At 43.7% G+C, this 17,533-nt stretch overlaps 2 long non-coding RNA genes across 2 annotated transcripts in view; one reads left to right on the top strand and one right to left on the bottom strand.

Moving 5' to 3' along the window:
• Window positions 1–2,968: 2,968 nt before the first annotated feature.
• Window positions 2,969–5,818, bottom strand: LOC112544348 (uncharacterized). Its single transcript, XR_016348962.1, has 2 exons — window positions 5,246–5,818; window positions 2,969–3,167 (listed from the first exon to the last, which is right to left on the bottom strand). It is a non-coding gene; the product is annotated as an uncharacterized LOC112544348 (long non-coding RNA).
• Window positions 5,819–16,549: 10,731 nt separating this feature from the next.
• LOC149525427 (uncharacterized) overlaps window positions 16,550–17,533 on the top strand; it is a 32,316-nt gene continuing 31,332 nt past the window's right edge. Inside the window, exon 1 of the long non-coding RNA XR_016348963.1 lies at window positions 16,550–16,724. This is a non-coding gene — a long non-coding RNA (uncharacterized LOC149525427). The remainder of the gene's footprint in view (window positions 16,725–17,533) is intronic.

Genomic DNA, 17,533 nt, shown 5'->3' with positions numbered 1-17,533 from the left:
ATTTAAATGTGTTTGTACCATATATGTGTTATGTGTGCATTTTTTTCTGTTCCGTTGAATATTATTTATCTTCAGTTAAAAAATGTAACAACAACAAGAAAAAATCCTCTTATTTAGGCAATATTGAAGATCCCATTTCCTAGGATACAGGCCAATTCTTTATATATACATCAGCTCTCACTCAACATTAGTGGCAAGCCGTGGAGTATGGGATAACCACTTTTTAGTCTTTGTCTAGCCCAAACCTTTAATTTATGAAAAAATTACACCCTAAAGTTTCTAAAATATTTTCTGATCCAAACCCCATAAATCATTGAGCCATATAAGAGCAGTGGTTGGAGACAAGATTGACAGGGAATGTGTGTCTTCCAGTGGTATTAGTTTATAAGAGTTTTGTTTTGGTTGGTTGCCATCAGTAGCATGTTTTGCATTTTTTCCATTAATTAATAATGCGTTTAAGTCCAGTGGCTATTAATTACTAAGTTTATGGTCCAGTGGCTACATTCTACCATCTCAGAGTCAGTCTGAATTAATTTTCTCACCTGCAGTTCTGGGAAGTAGTCCATTTGTAGATCTGGACCTCTCTATTTAGTTTTGCCTCAGGGTTGGCTTGCCTTGTGAAGTCAGAATATTTTTATCTGGGTTAGTTTATTTTTAGGAGAACAGCTGCTGCCTCTTTAATGGGGCCATGATGTGTGTTAAATTTGGGCCTTGTTGATATTGGCATCTGGAGGTAGCACCAAGACTCATTATGAATAATGCTGATGAGATTCTCCAGACTTTTATTCACACAAGGAAAGTTTTTCTCTAGTCTACAGGAAATCTGTAACATGAGAGAGATAACTATGTGTTGTTAAAGGGTGGGAACGGAAGGCTATCTTTTGTGCCCTTATTGATTGATAATAGAAGAGGAGCAAGGTGGAAGGTTCCCCTTAGGTTAACCTCTGACTCTGTTGCCAAGAGCAAGTAGTGTTATAAAAAAAGACATGACTTTTGAAAGCTAATGGGCTAGCCCAAATAAAGTTCGCATACACTGTCTCTCTAGTCCTGGGAGCCTAGCAGTATTAACAGGAAATAATGACTTATAGTACATGCATGAGTTTACGATTTGACCAGGCATAAAATGCTTTAATTCCTGCACTTTCAGTTTAGTCCCACAAATAATTAACACTGTACCTAAAAAAAGTAAAATAAAGAAAATAAACATGCTTGACTATCTAATTCCCTCTTGCACTAGAGCATTCCCACCAACCCATTTGTGTTTCATTCATCACTGGGTGACACAACTATTAATTGTATTTGAAGGAGAGTTCTTCTTAACATTGCCAATCTTCCACTCTGCAAACAGCCGCCTTTCCACCTTGTTTGAAGATGGCTGAATTTACTCCAGTTATTTCAAACAAACAAACCAAACCAACCAATCAACACCACTCTCATTCGATCAAAATATATATGAAAAGGTAACTAAAAACTGTTGAGATGTAAGGTTCATTTTCTTTGGCTATTTGAACATAGATATATATTTAATTTTACTTTTATTATATCCTTCCTTGGCTTTTTGACTGTGTATTGACCCTTGATTATTATTTTTTTAATATTCAGTAATTTGGCATTGATGTCTTTGATTTTCCATTGGTAGTAATTAGGCTGGGCTTGCTCCCATGGTTTTATGGGTGCTTTTTGTGTTTGAGATTAGATACCAAATTGGTAAATCAGGGTATGTCTACACTACCCTCCTAATTCGAACTAGGAGGGTAATGTAGGCATACCGCACTTGCAAATGAAGCCCGGGATTTGAATTTCCCGGGCTTCATTTGCATGAAGCCGGTCGGCGCCATTTTTAAATGCTGGCAGTTCGAACCCCGTGCCGCGCGGCTACACGCGGCACAAACTAGGTAGTTCGGACTAGGCTTCCTAGTTCGAACTACCGTTACTCCTCGTGGAATGAGGAGTAACGGTAGTTCAAACTAGGAAGCCTAGTCCGAACTACCTAGTTCGTGCCGCGTGTAGCCGCACGGCACGGGGTTCGAACCAGCTGGGATTTAAAAATGGCGGCGCCCGGCTTATGCAAATGAAGCCCGGGAAATTCAAATCCTGGGCTTCATTTGCAAGTGTGGTATGCCTACATTACTCCGCTAGTTCGAACTAGCGGGGTAGTGTAGACATACCCTAACTTCATAAATCGAAAAATAGTCAGCATTTTCCTCTTATTTATTTCTGGAACTTCCCAGAGTTCCTATTGTGTCTTAATTTCTATATTCTTAGGAACATCCATTGGATAACACCTGGCTCATGATCCAAGGGAGGTGTCACTTGACAGTCATACATATTTTTATATTCACATACCTGGCTCTTGCTATTCGGGTGGGGAATAGTTTGTATGATACACACTGGATAGTTGGAGGCAGATTATTATTTTGTACTTCTCTAGATCATTTTTATCATTCTGTTTCTTAAAGATATTGATACATTTAATTCCATTAGGTATGAAACAACTTTGTCTGGAGATTGTGTCCCAGGCCCAACAAACATTTAGGCACAAGTGTAACCTTACTCATGTGAGTAGTTTCACTGAACATCTTGGAACTGGTCCCGCTACTGAACCCAGCTAGAGGGTCCTTTATACATGCTTGGACCCCTGCTGAAGTCAATGGACTGCATCTATGGGTTTAGTTTCAGGATGAGAGTGCATGGGGATATCCATTTGAGTAAATGTATGCAGTACTTTACTGTTTACAAGTTCAGGGTTTATAGTGGAATTGTAATTTCAAGGTTTAATAGACAGCTAATCAATGTAATTGTGGTTTTAAAAATTGTATTATGGTTTACAGTATATTGATTTTTTTACAACATGCTCATAAAGAATGTGATGTAATTATACCTACTTCATAGACACAAGTCTTGAAAGATAATAAACCTAGCAGAAGCAAGGAGAGCTGTGTTTCAAAAGAACAATGCACAACGAGAGTGAGGGATTACCAGGAATGGTACTGCCGAGATCACTTCAACAGCATGAAACTGCTGATAAACACAGTGGAAAAAAACCTGAAGTCCTCAGTTCAGTGAGGCCTGTTTGTCCAGATAGGCTTGGATGGCTGCCAGTGGATGAATCAGATGTCATTGGGATTTGTACAATAGGAAACAATCTGTTCCAGCAGCACTTGTGTCTGAAAAGAAGGAATGAATCAATATGAAGAGGTTCCCATATACAATCTCCTTTTAATGTTACCAGGAAAACCTGCTTGGTGCCAAATTACTGTGACATCAGTATTGTGCCATTTACCTTATTGGACAGGAATAGTTATCCTTTGTCCTTTAGTCCCGTACTCATTTTCATTCCTGTCTTTGCATTAAAGCAAGGAATAAGGATTCTCTGAGAACACTGTTGAACTGGTTTTCATTCTGATATATTTTTGCTCTGAGGACATACAGGCAGTCCCCGGGTTACGTACAAGATAGGGACTGTAGGTTTGTTCTTAAGTTGAATCTGTATGTAAGTCGGAACTGGCGTCCAGATTCAGCCGCTGCTGAAACTGACCGCCAGTTCTGACTTACATACAGAATCAACTTAAGAACCCCAGGCGTCCCCAAGTCAGCTGCTGCTGAAACTGATCAGCAGCTGATTCCAGGAAGCCCGGGGCAGAGCAACTCTGCCTCGGGCTTCCTGTAGTCAGCGCTGGTCAGTTTCAGCAGAAGCTGACTTGGGGACGCCTGGGGCAGAGCAGCTGGGGTGCTGCTGGGTTGCTCCAGTAGCGCCGCTCCTCGGTGCTACTGGACCAACCCAGCAGCACCCCATCTGCTCTGCCCCAGGCGTCCTGATTCAGCCGCTGCTGAAACTGACCAGCAGCGGCTGAATCAGTACCTGGGGCAGAGCAGCTGGGGTGCTGCCGGGTTGGTCCAGTAGTGCCCAGAGCGGCGCTGCAGGACCAATCGGCAGCGACCCAGCTGCTCTGCCCCAGGGTCCAAAACAAAAGCCTGGTCTGCTGGGGGAGGGGGCACACTAGCTGCACCCCCCCCCCCCCCAGCAGACCAGGGACATGGGGAGTAGAGCCGCAGAGGCAGCGGGGTGCCGCGCCTCTGAGGCTTTGCTCTGGCAAAGTCTCAGAGGCGCGGGACCCCGCCGCGGCTGCCGCTTCAGTCCCGGTGCCTGTGGTCTGCTGGGGGGGGGGGGGGGGAGAGACACAGGCACCGGGACTGAAGCGGCAGCCGCGGCGGGTTCCCGCGCTTCTGAGGCTTTGCTCTGGCAAAGCCTCAGAAGCGCGGGAACCCGCCCGGTGCCCCTGGCCTGCTGGAGATGGTCTCCAGCAGACCAGGGGCACCGGAGCAGCTTACAAACGGGGCTCTCTCGCCCCGGAGCTCACAGGTAGCAATCCGCCACCTCGACCTCCGGGGCGAGAAAGCCCCGTTCGTAAGTCGGGGACTGCCTGTATGCACCAAACTGAGTATCTTGTTGATAAATAATTTAAGTTAGAGACACTTACAACACTGTCATTTTCATGATCAGAAGGCTTTCAAATACCTTTTGAATTGGGCAAGGTTTTAGGGACAGCAGGTTCGGTTCTGTTTTGAGGCACTGCCTGCCCCATTAAGAAACAACTTTATTCTCCATATGTATGACCCTATTCTTGCTGGACATTTTGGAGGGCTGAGCATGGAGCTGTGAATGACATAGATCATATAAAATGAAAGACTGAAGCCATTGTGAATTTTTTACACCCACTGATTATTCTCATCTTCTTTCCAGCCCAAGCGTACCCTCCTTCTTAAACTTTTAGGTGGGTTCCAGGATGTACAATTGTGTCTTGTTCATCTTCATTCCCTTCATGGTGTGATTGGTCTGTGCATGTGATTGGGCTATACATGTGATGGAGAACAATGAATGAGGATACTCTTTTACTAGGTGCCATGGGGCACACGCCCCCCAGTAGCCTCAGTGCCCCCTGACTGTCTTCACATGGCCCATCTCAGGACGAGTTACAGTCTGTATGGGTTGCTCATCATCGGCTTCACAGCAGTTTATATTGGCCCTTTAAACAGGCCGAGTCTACAAACAGATTCTCGTCGTAGCTGGGCACCCCCCTGGTAGGGGGACCCGGGCCCACCCTACTCCACCGGGTCCCGGCCCAGGGCCCTGTGAGCAACCAGGTATAGGGTCACTCCCTCGGTGGGGCTAGCTAGCCAAAACCCACCAAGTCTCTCGGGCTAAGAGGGGCACCTCCCACTCCTGCCCTGGGTCACTTCCTACCTGGCCTTGCCCAGCTGGCTGCAATCTCCAGGCCAGCGTCCCCTCGGCAGGTAGTCTCCAGGTGACACCAACTCGCCTCTGCTTTCCTCCAGGCCTCTCCTGGAGTCCCCGGCAACTGCTGAGGGAGAGCTTCCCTCTCCAGCAGCTATATCCCTCCCAGGAGCTCTTGCTGCCTCTGCAGTCAGCCCTGCCCTCTCCTCTTCAGCCACTGGGCCTCTCCTTTTATAGCTGGCAGCTGGGCTCATTAGCCTAACCATCTCAGCTGGTCTTCCAGCTTCCCTCAGGCTCGGGGCCTGAGCCTTGGGCTTAAAGGCCCAGTGCAGGGCAGGCGCCCTGTCACACTAGGGTAGAGCCGCTTGGCTTCACAACCACCTTGGATCAGACTTTGGAGCCATAAGCTCCCCTGCTTCACACTGTGAGCTCTCTTCAGCAAGACCACCTGACCTGGATACCTGAGAGAGAGAGTTATATCCCCAAAGTTAGCAATGTTCCCCCACCTTCACCATCTGCAGTGACTCAGCCAGAGTCGTAAAAACAGTGAGGTTTATTAGATGTCTGTAACACCGTGTAGCATGTCCTTGGTTAACATAGAGAAAATTACAGCAAGATCCATTCTGTTTACCCAGAGCCCCAGGCAAGTGGTGTACACCTTTGACTCCCACTCTGAACCCTTTCTCAAATTTCTGGGCCAGTTCCTTTGTGGTTCAGCTGGTCAAACACGACCGGCTTCCTGCAGAGGGGTGGGATCTCCAAAGTTGTTCGCAGCTATGTAGTAAATGGCCAAGTGTTTTGGCTTTGCCATCATCTTCAGGGACTCTCCAGTGATGGGGGACCAGGCCCCACACAGCCAGGCATCAGTCATACCTGTGTGGTAACCTGCCCAAGAGTAAATAGCCATTGGCCACGGTGCCACGTATGGGGGGGAAACAGAGGCACATACTGGATTCATACAGATTATTTACAGAGAATTTCCACTCTTTCATAGTGCCAGATCAGAGTGAACTTTTAAAGGTAAGTAGGTTTTCCAGGAAATTTCTCAGTGTATCCAAATGGTTCCCTTTAGTTATTAAAGAACTCTGCCATTTGATACTTTTCCCTAAGGAAAATATCTTTTTTTGTAGCTTATATGAGAAGAGCAGAGGCCCAAATTCTATGAAGGAGTGACTTTCCAATTCGTGGGTATGCTTATTCGGAGCCAAGATGCATATGAACTTGTAACCACAGAAAGAACACTTGGGGGCTTTGAGGGACTGACTTCTGCCAGAACACCTGGTGGTGGTGTGGTGATCTCTGGTAAACTTTGCAGAATTTGTATAGGTTTTTAAAATTGTTTTAATATATATTTTCTTATACTTGCACCATAATAATAAATGTGCTTGCTTAGAAAAAGCTGTGTGGCAACTTGTAACTGTGGGCAATTATGCTGTTTGTTATTTGATAAGAAAAACAAAGCAGGCTTGCTTAGGCAGCCTGACTTGCTGGGGATTTCACACTATAGGTAGGAAGGGGTGGAGCCAGGCCCAACTACATGGGCAGCTGTGGGGAATCATGGATCCTTCTTCCCTGGGTGGGGTTATAGGTTAGGGGCTGCTCTTGACTCCCCTGTCTAGGACTGCCAACTTTCCTGACTGTGAATGGCATCTAGTCCCTGAAGTTGGAGATGTTGGCAACCCTACTCTCACCCCAGGCAGGTGGAGGGGTCTGCAGCTCCTGGCCCACTTCAGCTTTTCACTTGGCCTAAGACACAAGATGAGGGGAAGGGGTTCAGGCAGAGGACCCTGACCGTAGCTGCCTCCCACTTTTGAGGAGGCTCTTCCACCCTTCCAGGAATACAGGGTTAGCTTTACAGAGTTATGTTATGGGGCTCCATGAAGCCTCTGCACCATGAGTTCCATGCCATATGTGGTCTTAGTTACTAGACACAGGAAACCATTAATTAACAACACGACTGTAGGTTGTTTGAGGGAGTTCTCTATCATGGTTGCATTTTGAGTTGGTTGGTTTTGTGGGGCGGTTTTGGGTTTTCCTCCCACTAAAAATACAGAGTGGGTTTTGAGCCAGGCTCAGGCTGGAGTGTTCTAATGTTTAAAAAGGGTGAAACATTTGGTGCTGGGCTCCTAGCGTAAGGGAGCTAAAAATGAAATGCTGCATGTATGCTGGAGAAGTATATTGCCTGGGGTCTGGTGTTAAAAATTCTGGAGGGATGGAGCAGCTGGGAGATGGTATGGTAGAATGGTGGCATGGCTGAAACAGAAATGCCTAGAGGATGTTAAACATGAAGTGTTGGTAGGTAGAATGCTGGGGCTGGTGTGCTAGCAGTGTGAAATGCTTGCAAGAGGGTGCTAAAACTAAAATGTCAGGAATGGGGTAGAGTTTAGTATTAAATGCTGCTATCTTGCTTTGTCCCTTTCACCCCTTTCTAGATTCATGTATGCAAATTTCTAATCTACTGGTTTTTAGGGATGACACTCAGTGTGGTTCTGCCCTGTGAAGTCACTCTCCAAGAATGACACAGCAAGTTCCATATATTCTGTTTTCCTGATTCTCTATCAAATGTGTTCAGCTTGCAAGTAAAAGGAGTCTTCTTTACCTAGCTTCCAGTTCTGCAAGATCAGCCTGGATTAAGCCCAGCTTGTACATCATTGCCAGTAATGAAGAGTCTGTAGGCCAAATTATGCCTTGAATGACAGCTGTAGAGCCCCATTCTCTATAAATTATACCCTCTGGGACACCTGTGCAAACCCATGTCAGCCTAATGAGCCTTCCAAGGTGTAGCTGAGGACATAAGGATCTGAGGTTTGCAAACCCTTTATCATTAGTAGAAGGAATTCATCTTGACTATCCAAAGGTGAGGTTTTTGGGCTTACAGTTGTAGGGGGAAGGCTAACAACTTCTTACTTGCCAACTGGGAATATTTGAAATGGAAATTGGTGAAACACTAACTCTGAAGCTTCACAAAGCCATTTTTCTAGAGTCACAATTTCTGGAATACTTTGTTGTTTAAAAGGCAAAGATGAAGTTAAGTTTAACTCTTGCTCACAGATGAATGATACACCCTTTCAAGGGCTTTGGGGAGCAAACATGTACATCCTGAAAACTATGGACTAGAGGCAATGAAGAAGGTGTCAGGTAAAAAGTGGTAATACTCTCTGGTGCTAATAAAAATGATCACCAATATACTTCTCAATGTGCTGAACTTTTAGCAGGGCTTTGTGGGGAGCGGAGGGGGGGGGTTCTGTTCATAAAATACCTGGATTGGGTTAATGCATTGTTCTTTCTCAATTAGTTGTAATGACCTATCCTTAACTATATTAGTGGAAACTTTATATAATTATTGGATGTTGTATTGGAAAACAGAAAATAATTTGAAGCTGCTTTCAGTATTTAATGAGATTTCCTCTTTTGCTATCATTCATTCAAATGTGCCCTTTGGCAGTAGGGCTCTGTATATATTGAACAGTGTTGGCATGACATTTTTTCTTTAAAAAAAAATGCTATGGGGTCCCCAAATCTGTCTTTCAATTGCCCCTGATTTTTAAGGACAGCTTTATTTGGTCTCTCTTTTCTCCCTTTTTATCACAACTTGTGGCCTGTCATAAATGATAACACTGACTTTTTTTTCCTGCTGTCAAAATGCCACCTAACATATTGCTGAGGGTGTCTGAGAAAATAACTTATGTCATATATGAGAGCTCATGCTGTCTCTGTACAGATTTTATGAAACAAAGAACCAAAACACCACTGTGAATTTTTGTTGTATGCACTCATATATTTGGAATTTAATTGTAGTTTGTGACCAAGTCTCCTGACTGATAACCGACTGTGTGGAGACCACTTAAGTTGGAGCTGTACATTTTAGTAGCTCTTGGCAAAAATATATTAATACGAAGACATCACCTCTAACACATGTGCTGCATTTGATGAATAGAACTAAGGTCTTCTGTTTCTGGACTGCTCTTCTTAGTAACCTGTGCCTTTTAGTGAAACTTTTGAAAGTAATTGTTTTTATGTTGTATAATATGACCCAAATATTGTATTTTTGTCAGCATGTCTAATAGGTTGCTCAGTATCCTTGTTCTCTACAGATCATTGGGCCCATTTGTGTTCAGTGATATACAGCATGAATGTTCATGGGTAGTTTGATACATCTCTAATAGAAAGTGAGTGAAATGGCACAAGTCTATTTTTGACCTTCCAGAAGTGCATCCCAGCAAAGGTGAATTGCACTTTAAGACTGATCAATGGAAAAAGAAAATCTGGGGAAGCAAATATTTAATTGCTACAAATAAACTTCCAACAGTTGTATTGTCATTTCCTGTTAATTAACATTATAAAGCAGATTAAATTTGTTTTAGATAAATTATTGGACAAAGTGAAAGGTCACCACAAGCATTTTTCTCTTCCTCTTTTTAAAAAAGAGAGGAAAAGATATGAATAGCTTATTAGCCTCTATTTCTTTAGTGAGCTCTTTTCTGACCTCAGTATAAAGCTCTCTGAAAAAGGCCTTCAGCCAAACCACTTAATCTATGATTATGCAGAAGAAATAACAATATATGATCATAGTAACAAGTAAAACGACATCAATAATGAACTGTGTGGATTCTTAGCTTATAATTCAGTCAGTGAAATCATGAAGAAAAAGTAATCTGAAGCTAAAAAGTGTTCTATAGTCAATAAAGCTTTTATACAATAGTAACCCAACAGGGCAAAAAGGGTGGAGTTCCAGAATAAGAAAACAAACAAATAACCCATAAGAATTTACCAGTATCTAAGCAGCCATTTTTCCTCTTTGAGCATGTCATGCTGGATCTACCTGTCCAGAGCCCACTCAAGATTAGAGCCTTTGTTATTGGCATGAATTTGGTAGCATTGTGTTGTGATTAGAGCACAAGTCTTCCCGGCTGTTCTAAGGACCATAAGCAAACTAAATAACTTCTTTATGTCTCACTGTCCTCATCTATAGAAATAGATTCAGTGCACACATCACAGAGGCATTGTGGTGCCTAATGATAGAAGAGTGCTTTTAGGTTCTCAGATGAAAGGCACTGTGGAAGTACAAAGTACTGTTAAAGATTTCTCATCAGTCATAAAGTGATCATATTCTATTGCCCTGTACGAATAAATATGGAGATTTCAAAATTTTGGTTTAGATGTTTGATTCCAACGTTTTAGATTTCAGTTTTAGTATCAAATACCTTTATTAGAAGATGGACTTTTGTGGCACTCTGTGTGTGGAGATGGGTTTTACTTTTTGGTTTTGTTTTAAAATAAGAGTTGGTCTCACTTGCCCGCCTTAGGTTAAAATGGTAACCTGGGTGTCAGACTGTAATGTTGGGAAAATTGTCTAATGGACATTTTTGTGGCTTGGCTGATAACTAAATGTTGTTGGTTTTTTTTTTCTTTTATGAGAAGTAATGATGGTGGACAGGGAAGAAAGTGCAGTAGGAAAACAATTCAAACGCTGAACTGAAAATTCCAGACAACAAAATGACCAGCTTTTAAAAGGAAGTGTTTAGAGCAAAATTTACCTTATTAAAATGTCAAATCTGTTTAGAGATCAAATAATAGTTTACTTTAAAAATACATCATTTCCATGATTTCATATCTCCTTCTAAGGCCTCATGAAGATAATTGTTATTGGATGTGCATGCTGCAGTTCTAAAAGCATTTGCACTTATCTATTTTCAACCCATTTGTAAATGAATTTCTTTTCTCAGACTAGGTCTCTTTGATTTTTACCCAATGATGACTTCTGCCACAGTACATTGTAAGGTTTCTATCGTGCAATAATCAGGCCAATGTCCTAAATTGGTCTTGTGTGCATTTATACTTGGACTTAGCTAAACCTCTGGTCCAACTTCTATCTTCAGCATGAAGTAGATTAAATTTGACTGGAGGGTTTTTTAAATCTTCTATTGTATGAAGTCTCAGGGGTAGCCATGTTAGTTGGTATCTGCAAAACCATGAGGAGTACTGTGGCACCTTAAGAGTCAATGCATCTGATGAAGTGGGCTTTACACACGAAAGCTTATGCCCAAATAAATCTGTTAGTTGTTAAAGTGTCACAGGAATCCTCATTGCTATTGTATGGCGCTGGTTTTCATTAGAAGCCTATATACTAGTATACGGTGTCCTTGACAGTTACATAAATATCATGCCAAAGTGCACACCAAGTGCAATTAACTGACAATGTGCAGGCAGAAGAGGAGTGCAGCTCTGAAACTGATTAAAAGTTCCAGGTCAGAGAGAGCCAAAAATTGCCTATGGGTGTGTGTGTGTAAAGTACAGGAAGGGCAATAAAAAAGAGGTAAGAGGATACGAATCACAATTTGCAAAACAGAAGATTAAAAAGTTTGGAGATGAGAATCCTTGTATAGGTCATGGATAGCAAGATTTGGAAAGCTGCAGATGAAAGAGAGGTAACCTGTTCAGCTTTAGGAGTGAAGGTGTAACCCCCTCACAATTTCTGTGCCCTAGAAGGTATAACCCCTATCTGGTGCCTCTGATACCTCTTGCAGAGAGAGAATAATGAATATGCTCAGTAGCCTTATCTACCAGCCAGCTGGCTTTCAGCTCATGTAGCAGAGGCTCACGCAGTAAGCTCCAGAAGTCCCAGGTTCTACTCTCCCACAGACAGGGCCAGCTCTATGGAGCGCAGGGCCCAATTCCAGGGATGGGGCCGCACATGTGCGGGGCCCCGTGCGGCATGGCGCATGTGTCATGCGCCGGAGGTGCGGCACATGGGCAGTGCGCCCGGGGGCCCACGCATGTGCAGTCCCTCAGGAGTACAACACGTGTGGGGGCCCCCCCCCCAGGCGCATGGTGCATGCGCCATGCACCCGGGATGTCACGACATGTGCTCCTGGAGGCCCTGCGCAAGCGGCGGGCTCCCGGCACACGGCGCATGTGTCATTTCCCTGGGCGCGCTCACACCGGAGAATCGGCTGAATTGGCCTAAGGCCGGCCCTGCCCACAGACAACTGGGTCTGTAGGCCTTACAAAGGCTTTTAATTTTACTCCTGCTTCAGTGAGGTTCCAACGGGTGTATATCCGTGCACTGCCCAGGTCACTGCATAATACCTACTAGAAAAACAAGGGTAGTACTGCAATGCTCATTCTTTTTGTTTCTGTTTCTCCAAAATGGAGACTGATTTTTGGCCCAGGTATCCTTTGTTAACTTGAGGCTTTCACATATACACATCCATATGATCATTACATAAATGTCGGAACCATTGTCTTTTATCCACACCTCTTTTATTTTTATTTTACAAGGCAATTTTGGTTGGCCCCATGCTGTCTCTCCCTCACCTACGGCAGCACTTAGCTAGAATGCCGTGGCAGAAAGGCTGGGCTCCTGAATTTATTTTCATAATTTTCAAACATCCACATCAAGGCTTTGTGCCTGATAAATTGAAATTAAAACAAAATAAAATAAATAAGCACATTACGACCCAGCAGGAGTGACCTTGCAAGGTTACAGCTGAACGCAAAAATTACATATTGGAAGATGTTTAGGTCAGTGTAATCAAGCTGCTGTATTTCTTTTAAGACCTCTTGTCTTTTGATGAAAGAATGGTATTCCTGCCACTTCACAGCCGTCCTAAGAGTTATCAGATATAAAAAAACATGAAAATTGGCATACTTGAGCATCGGGAATGAAAACTTCCTTTGACTATGTTTGCATTCGAGTGCACTAGCCATGATGCTAAGAGCCAAAATTTCCAAGTCTGAAGCAGAGATTGCACTGAATGGTGTTTTTATTTTCAGATGGCTCAGAGTCAGACTAAAGCAGTATGTGTCCAGTGTGTGAGCCAGATTTGGGGTAAACTCCTATCCCTGCAATTTTGAAAAGGGGTTCTGTGTGTCTTTATGCTGCCCTCTTCTCAAATGCTGCTGCCTGGCATAGCTGCAGTTCAGAACATGGTGTCTTTTTCCCATCTGTTTCTTCAGGTACTACAAGTCATGGTGGAAAGTGGTCTATCTGGGCACAAACCCTATGATAGTGAGGGAGGGTTAAGGGGTATATTCAGGCTCTAGATGTTGCAAGAAGTGAAATGTACAGGACATAAGTGGGTTAACTTGCCTAGTTTCTTTATTTCCCTCATATACCTAATTATAAGCTCCTCATTTCTCAACTAGGTAACGTGGTGATGGCAGAAAGGAGCTGTCTCATTTATATCAAAAACTTTTCAGATGGCTAAAGAAATTTTGAAGTGGGCAGTGTTGAGAGAGGGCAGGGACTGGAGAGCAGGAAGTCCCGAAATGATTAGGGGGCTCCCGAAATGATTAGGGGGCTGGATCATATGACTTATAAGGAGAGGCTGAGGGACTTGGGTCTGGTTAGTCTGCAGAAGCGAAGAATGAGGGGGGATTTGAGAGCAGTCTTCAACTTTCTGAAGGGAGGTTCCAAAGAGGATGGAGAAAGGCTGTTCACAGTAGTGACAGATGGCAGAACAAGGAGCAATGGTCTCAAGTTGTGGTGGGGGAGGTCCAGGTTGGATATTAGGAAAAACTATTTCACTAGGAGAGTGGTGAAGCACTGGAATGGGTTACCTAGGGAAGTGGTGGAGTCTCCATCCCTGGAGGTGTTTAAGTCTCGGCTTGACACAGCCATGGCTGGGTTGATTTAGTTGGGATTGGTCATGCCTAGAGCAGGAGGCTGGACTTGGTGACCTTCTGAGGTCTCTTCGAGATCTATGGTTCTATGATTCTATAAGTCTCTTAGACTTCATTGCTAACCAATCACAGGAACCTGCTGCCAGATGCTCTGGTGCTGAATGTTTCTACTGCAGTCCAAGAGTTGCCAAATGTTCTTTCTCCTATTAGTTAGAACAGTGGAGCATTCAGTTACCATGAACAAACACTACAAGCTGCCTAGGAGCACTTTGGGGGTGATGATAGTTAATGTTGATTTACATGGTAGGAGTGCCTAATGACTTGAACCAGATTTGGACCATATTGTTCTAGGCACTGTGTACACATGAAGTACATGACCACTGCTGCCTCCCAAGAACTTAGTCTAAAAGACCAAGCTTAAAATGAGTAGATTGCAGAGTGTTTTGTGGTCCTGGTGGCATCTTATTGGAGAAAAATCAGCTTTGCTAGACGACACAGCCTTGCTCCTGGCTTCAGGGCAATGACTTGATCTTTCTCAGGAATAATATACCTGGCAGGCAATTAGTGCCCAAGGTGTATAGATGTTAAGCAGCAAACATGTTTAGCTTGTTATGCTTTGGTTTAAAATCTGATTTTTTTTTTTTTTTTTTATTGTGAGGTTTTTTGTTCTTTTGCAGGATCAAACATTTGTTGGGATCATAGATTACTGCCAATAAGAAACTCCCTTCCCATACTCCAAGTTGATTCATTCCTGTAGCAACCAATAGTTACCTCAAAAGTCAGAGTTTCTGAAAGTTTGAGAAACTAAGTTACAAAGTCCACCCAAGTTACACTTAATAAGATTTCACCTTTATACAATTTCTGACAGAATATTTGTAATTTAATGTCTGGACATGCTTTTAAACAGAGCTGGTAAAGGGGCCCAAGTTATCCCATTTTGGGGCACAACCTTCCATGTTAGTTGTGTTCTCCAAGAAAAAGGAGCATGGATACATAGCATTATATGTAATAATATTGTTTAACTTATGTCTTCCCACACATGTTATCTTTGTTGTCATAACTAACATTTTAAGAAGATTAGCAATCCCACGTAAAATGAGAATTGGCAAAACCACATTTAGGCCAAGTCCTTGTTGGCATATAGTTGCCTCATTTGTACTCATTCACCACACAGGGTTACAAACCATTAATATATAGCTAAGAATGCTCTTCATTTTACAATTTAGCAGTCCTTCATTTATGCTTTAACGTTATACATCAGTATATGTATTATCCTCTTCCACTCTTTATTAGAAAGGCAAAGTTATAGAAAACATTCTTTAATATCAACATTACTTATCTTAAAACAGAAGGGTTATTTTAATACAAAGTCCAGTTTTGTTTTTGAATTATTACAAAGAAGCTTCATCAGAGAGATTCCTGTGAATGCATTTTGAGGAGTGCCTCAGTTTTAGGACATTGATATTGATTGCTTTTAATGGTACCCCAACATAGACGACCAGTTCTTTACACAGGGTAAAGGATGGTAACAGAGCAATACCTTTGGATGTTGAACTGTAAAGTTAGTCAGGAATTGAGGATTATGTTTGAACATACAACCTTAATTCTCTAACCCATTTATTTTTAATTAAACATGCACATGTAAAAATGTGATAGCCATACTTAATCTACAATGTAAGTGCTAATTTCATTGTTTCAAACAAATTGCTTTGAATTTAAGTGCACAAGTCTTCAGCTATGACTGTGTGTGTCAGATTTCTTTGATATACCTGAATTTCAAACAGGACTATCTTTTTATTCTGCAGTTGTATGGCAACCAGAACAATGGAGTGCTGGTCTGTGACTGGGGTTTTGGGGTGATACAGTAGTACACAGAATAAATAACATGTTTCTACATTCAGTAGTTTGTCAGAGCAGGGGTGGACAAAATCTGTGTGTGTGTGTGTGTCTGACCTGCCAAGCATTTCTCTCTGGCCCACGCAGATTATTAGCAGAGTGTGCATACTTACAGTGGGTAGCATGTGTTCTGCTGACCCTTCCCTTGCTCTGTCTTGCAGCAGCGTTGCTCCCAGGATTCTCCTGCTTGCTGTGCAGAGTGGAGATGGGGGAGAGAGGAGGTGATGGGAGAGCTGAAGTCGGGGTGTTCCCCTGCCTTTATACCCCATCTTTGCTTAGCAGAGTTTGGGGAAAGAGAGAGAGAGAGAGAGACAGACACACACACACAATGTAGGTGCTCCAATCTGAAGTATGGATGTAAGTGACTCAGGAGTGCAGAGTGTGGGAGGAAGGAAACAGAGCAGGACAGGTTAGAGACCGAGAGCGGCTTCTCTCAAAAACTTACCTGCCAGCACCTACACTCTGTGTGACTGTCACATACCCCCAGTCTGTTCCACAATCCCTGTCATGTATACACTGCCTCACACACTCAATCTGTTTCACAGTGTCTCTCTCTCTCTCTCTCTCACACACACACACACACACACACACACACACACACACACACACACACACACACAGTCTCTTTTACACTCTCACGCTCCCCATACAAAGGGGCATGACACTAGCCCTGTAGGGCAGAGGTAGGTGTGGCAGTGACATCATAAAGCCATTTGCAATGCCTTAGCTAATGGAAGATGAGGCATTGACCTCACAGAGTCCATGTCAGTGGCCAGGTAGGACAGGCTACTGGGCAGGGGCAATCTCCGAGCCCCCTATGGCTTTGCTGCAGGGAGTCTCCATGGTCTGGACCTGAAGGACTGAGAGAGTTCATGGTAACGATCGTGAGCATGAGGAGGAGCCTCTTTGGAGTGTTCTCCTTTCTCAGAACTAATTGAGGTAGAAGACAGACATACCTGTGGAGACGGTAAGAACCTGTGAGCTGTTTGGTACTGATATAGCCTGATGCACCTGGTGCTGGCCAAAGGCAAGGCTGGGAAACGCTAAGTTAAATTTGGAGAATTATTTCCCCACCTAGGCCTCTTGTCCCTAAGCAGTGTATCACTGGGGACATTGGAATATGTCTTTTTCATTTCCCTTTCCCCATAGCTTCCTGCCCCTCAGAGCCTTACTGCTGATTGGATGAGCTGGGGAAGAAGGGTCAGTGACGGGGAGGAGACTCAGGATTTTGTTTTTCTCTCTTAGGCTCAGTAAATGAGCCAGAACCAATCATCTGCTTGGGAATTGTTCTGCTTCTCTGCATTGGTTGACTCGAAGCAGTTCCTAATTCTCTCTGTCCGTTGGATGGAACAATCCTCTCCTACCTGCCCCATGGCTAGGGAAGTGGGGAGCTGCAATTCATCCTGTGGCCACTAGATGGCACTTGAACCTCGCACTTCCCCATTCTCCTGATTATCTGAATTTTTGGTCACCTGATTCGACCCCGGTCCCCATTTGATGTGACAAATGGGGCTCTACTGTGTAATAGCTGGAACAGTCCATTTTATTGGTATGTTGTATTTAAATCATTAAGAGGAGCAACCCCTTAGCCTGGGGCAGGCAAGATATGGCCTGCCAGGCCTTTCAGTCCAGCCCATGGCCACCCCACCAGGAGCCTCAGGCAAGGAGCATCCCCAGGGCTTAGAGCAGCTGCTCCATCTGCCTCTCTGAGGAGGGAGTGGAGGGGGATCCTTTGTGTGCTGTTCCACCCCCAGCACAATCATTCAGCTTCCATTG

This window comes from Pelodiscus sinensis, chromosome 2 (assembly GCF_052426305.1).
Source record: "Pelodiscus sinensis isolate ZL-2025 chromosome 2, ASM5242630v1, whole genome shotgun sequence".
Classification (NCBI taxonomy): Eukaryota; Metazoa; Chordata; order Testudines; family Trionychidae; genus Pelodiscus; species Pelodiscus sinensis.
This window is presented reverse-complemented; position numbering and strand designations above follow the sequence as displayed.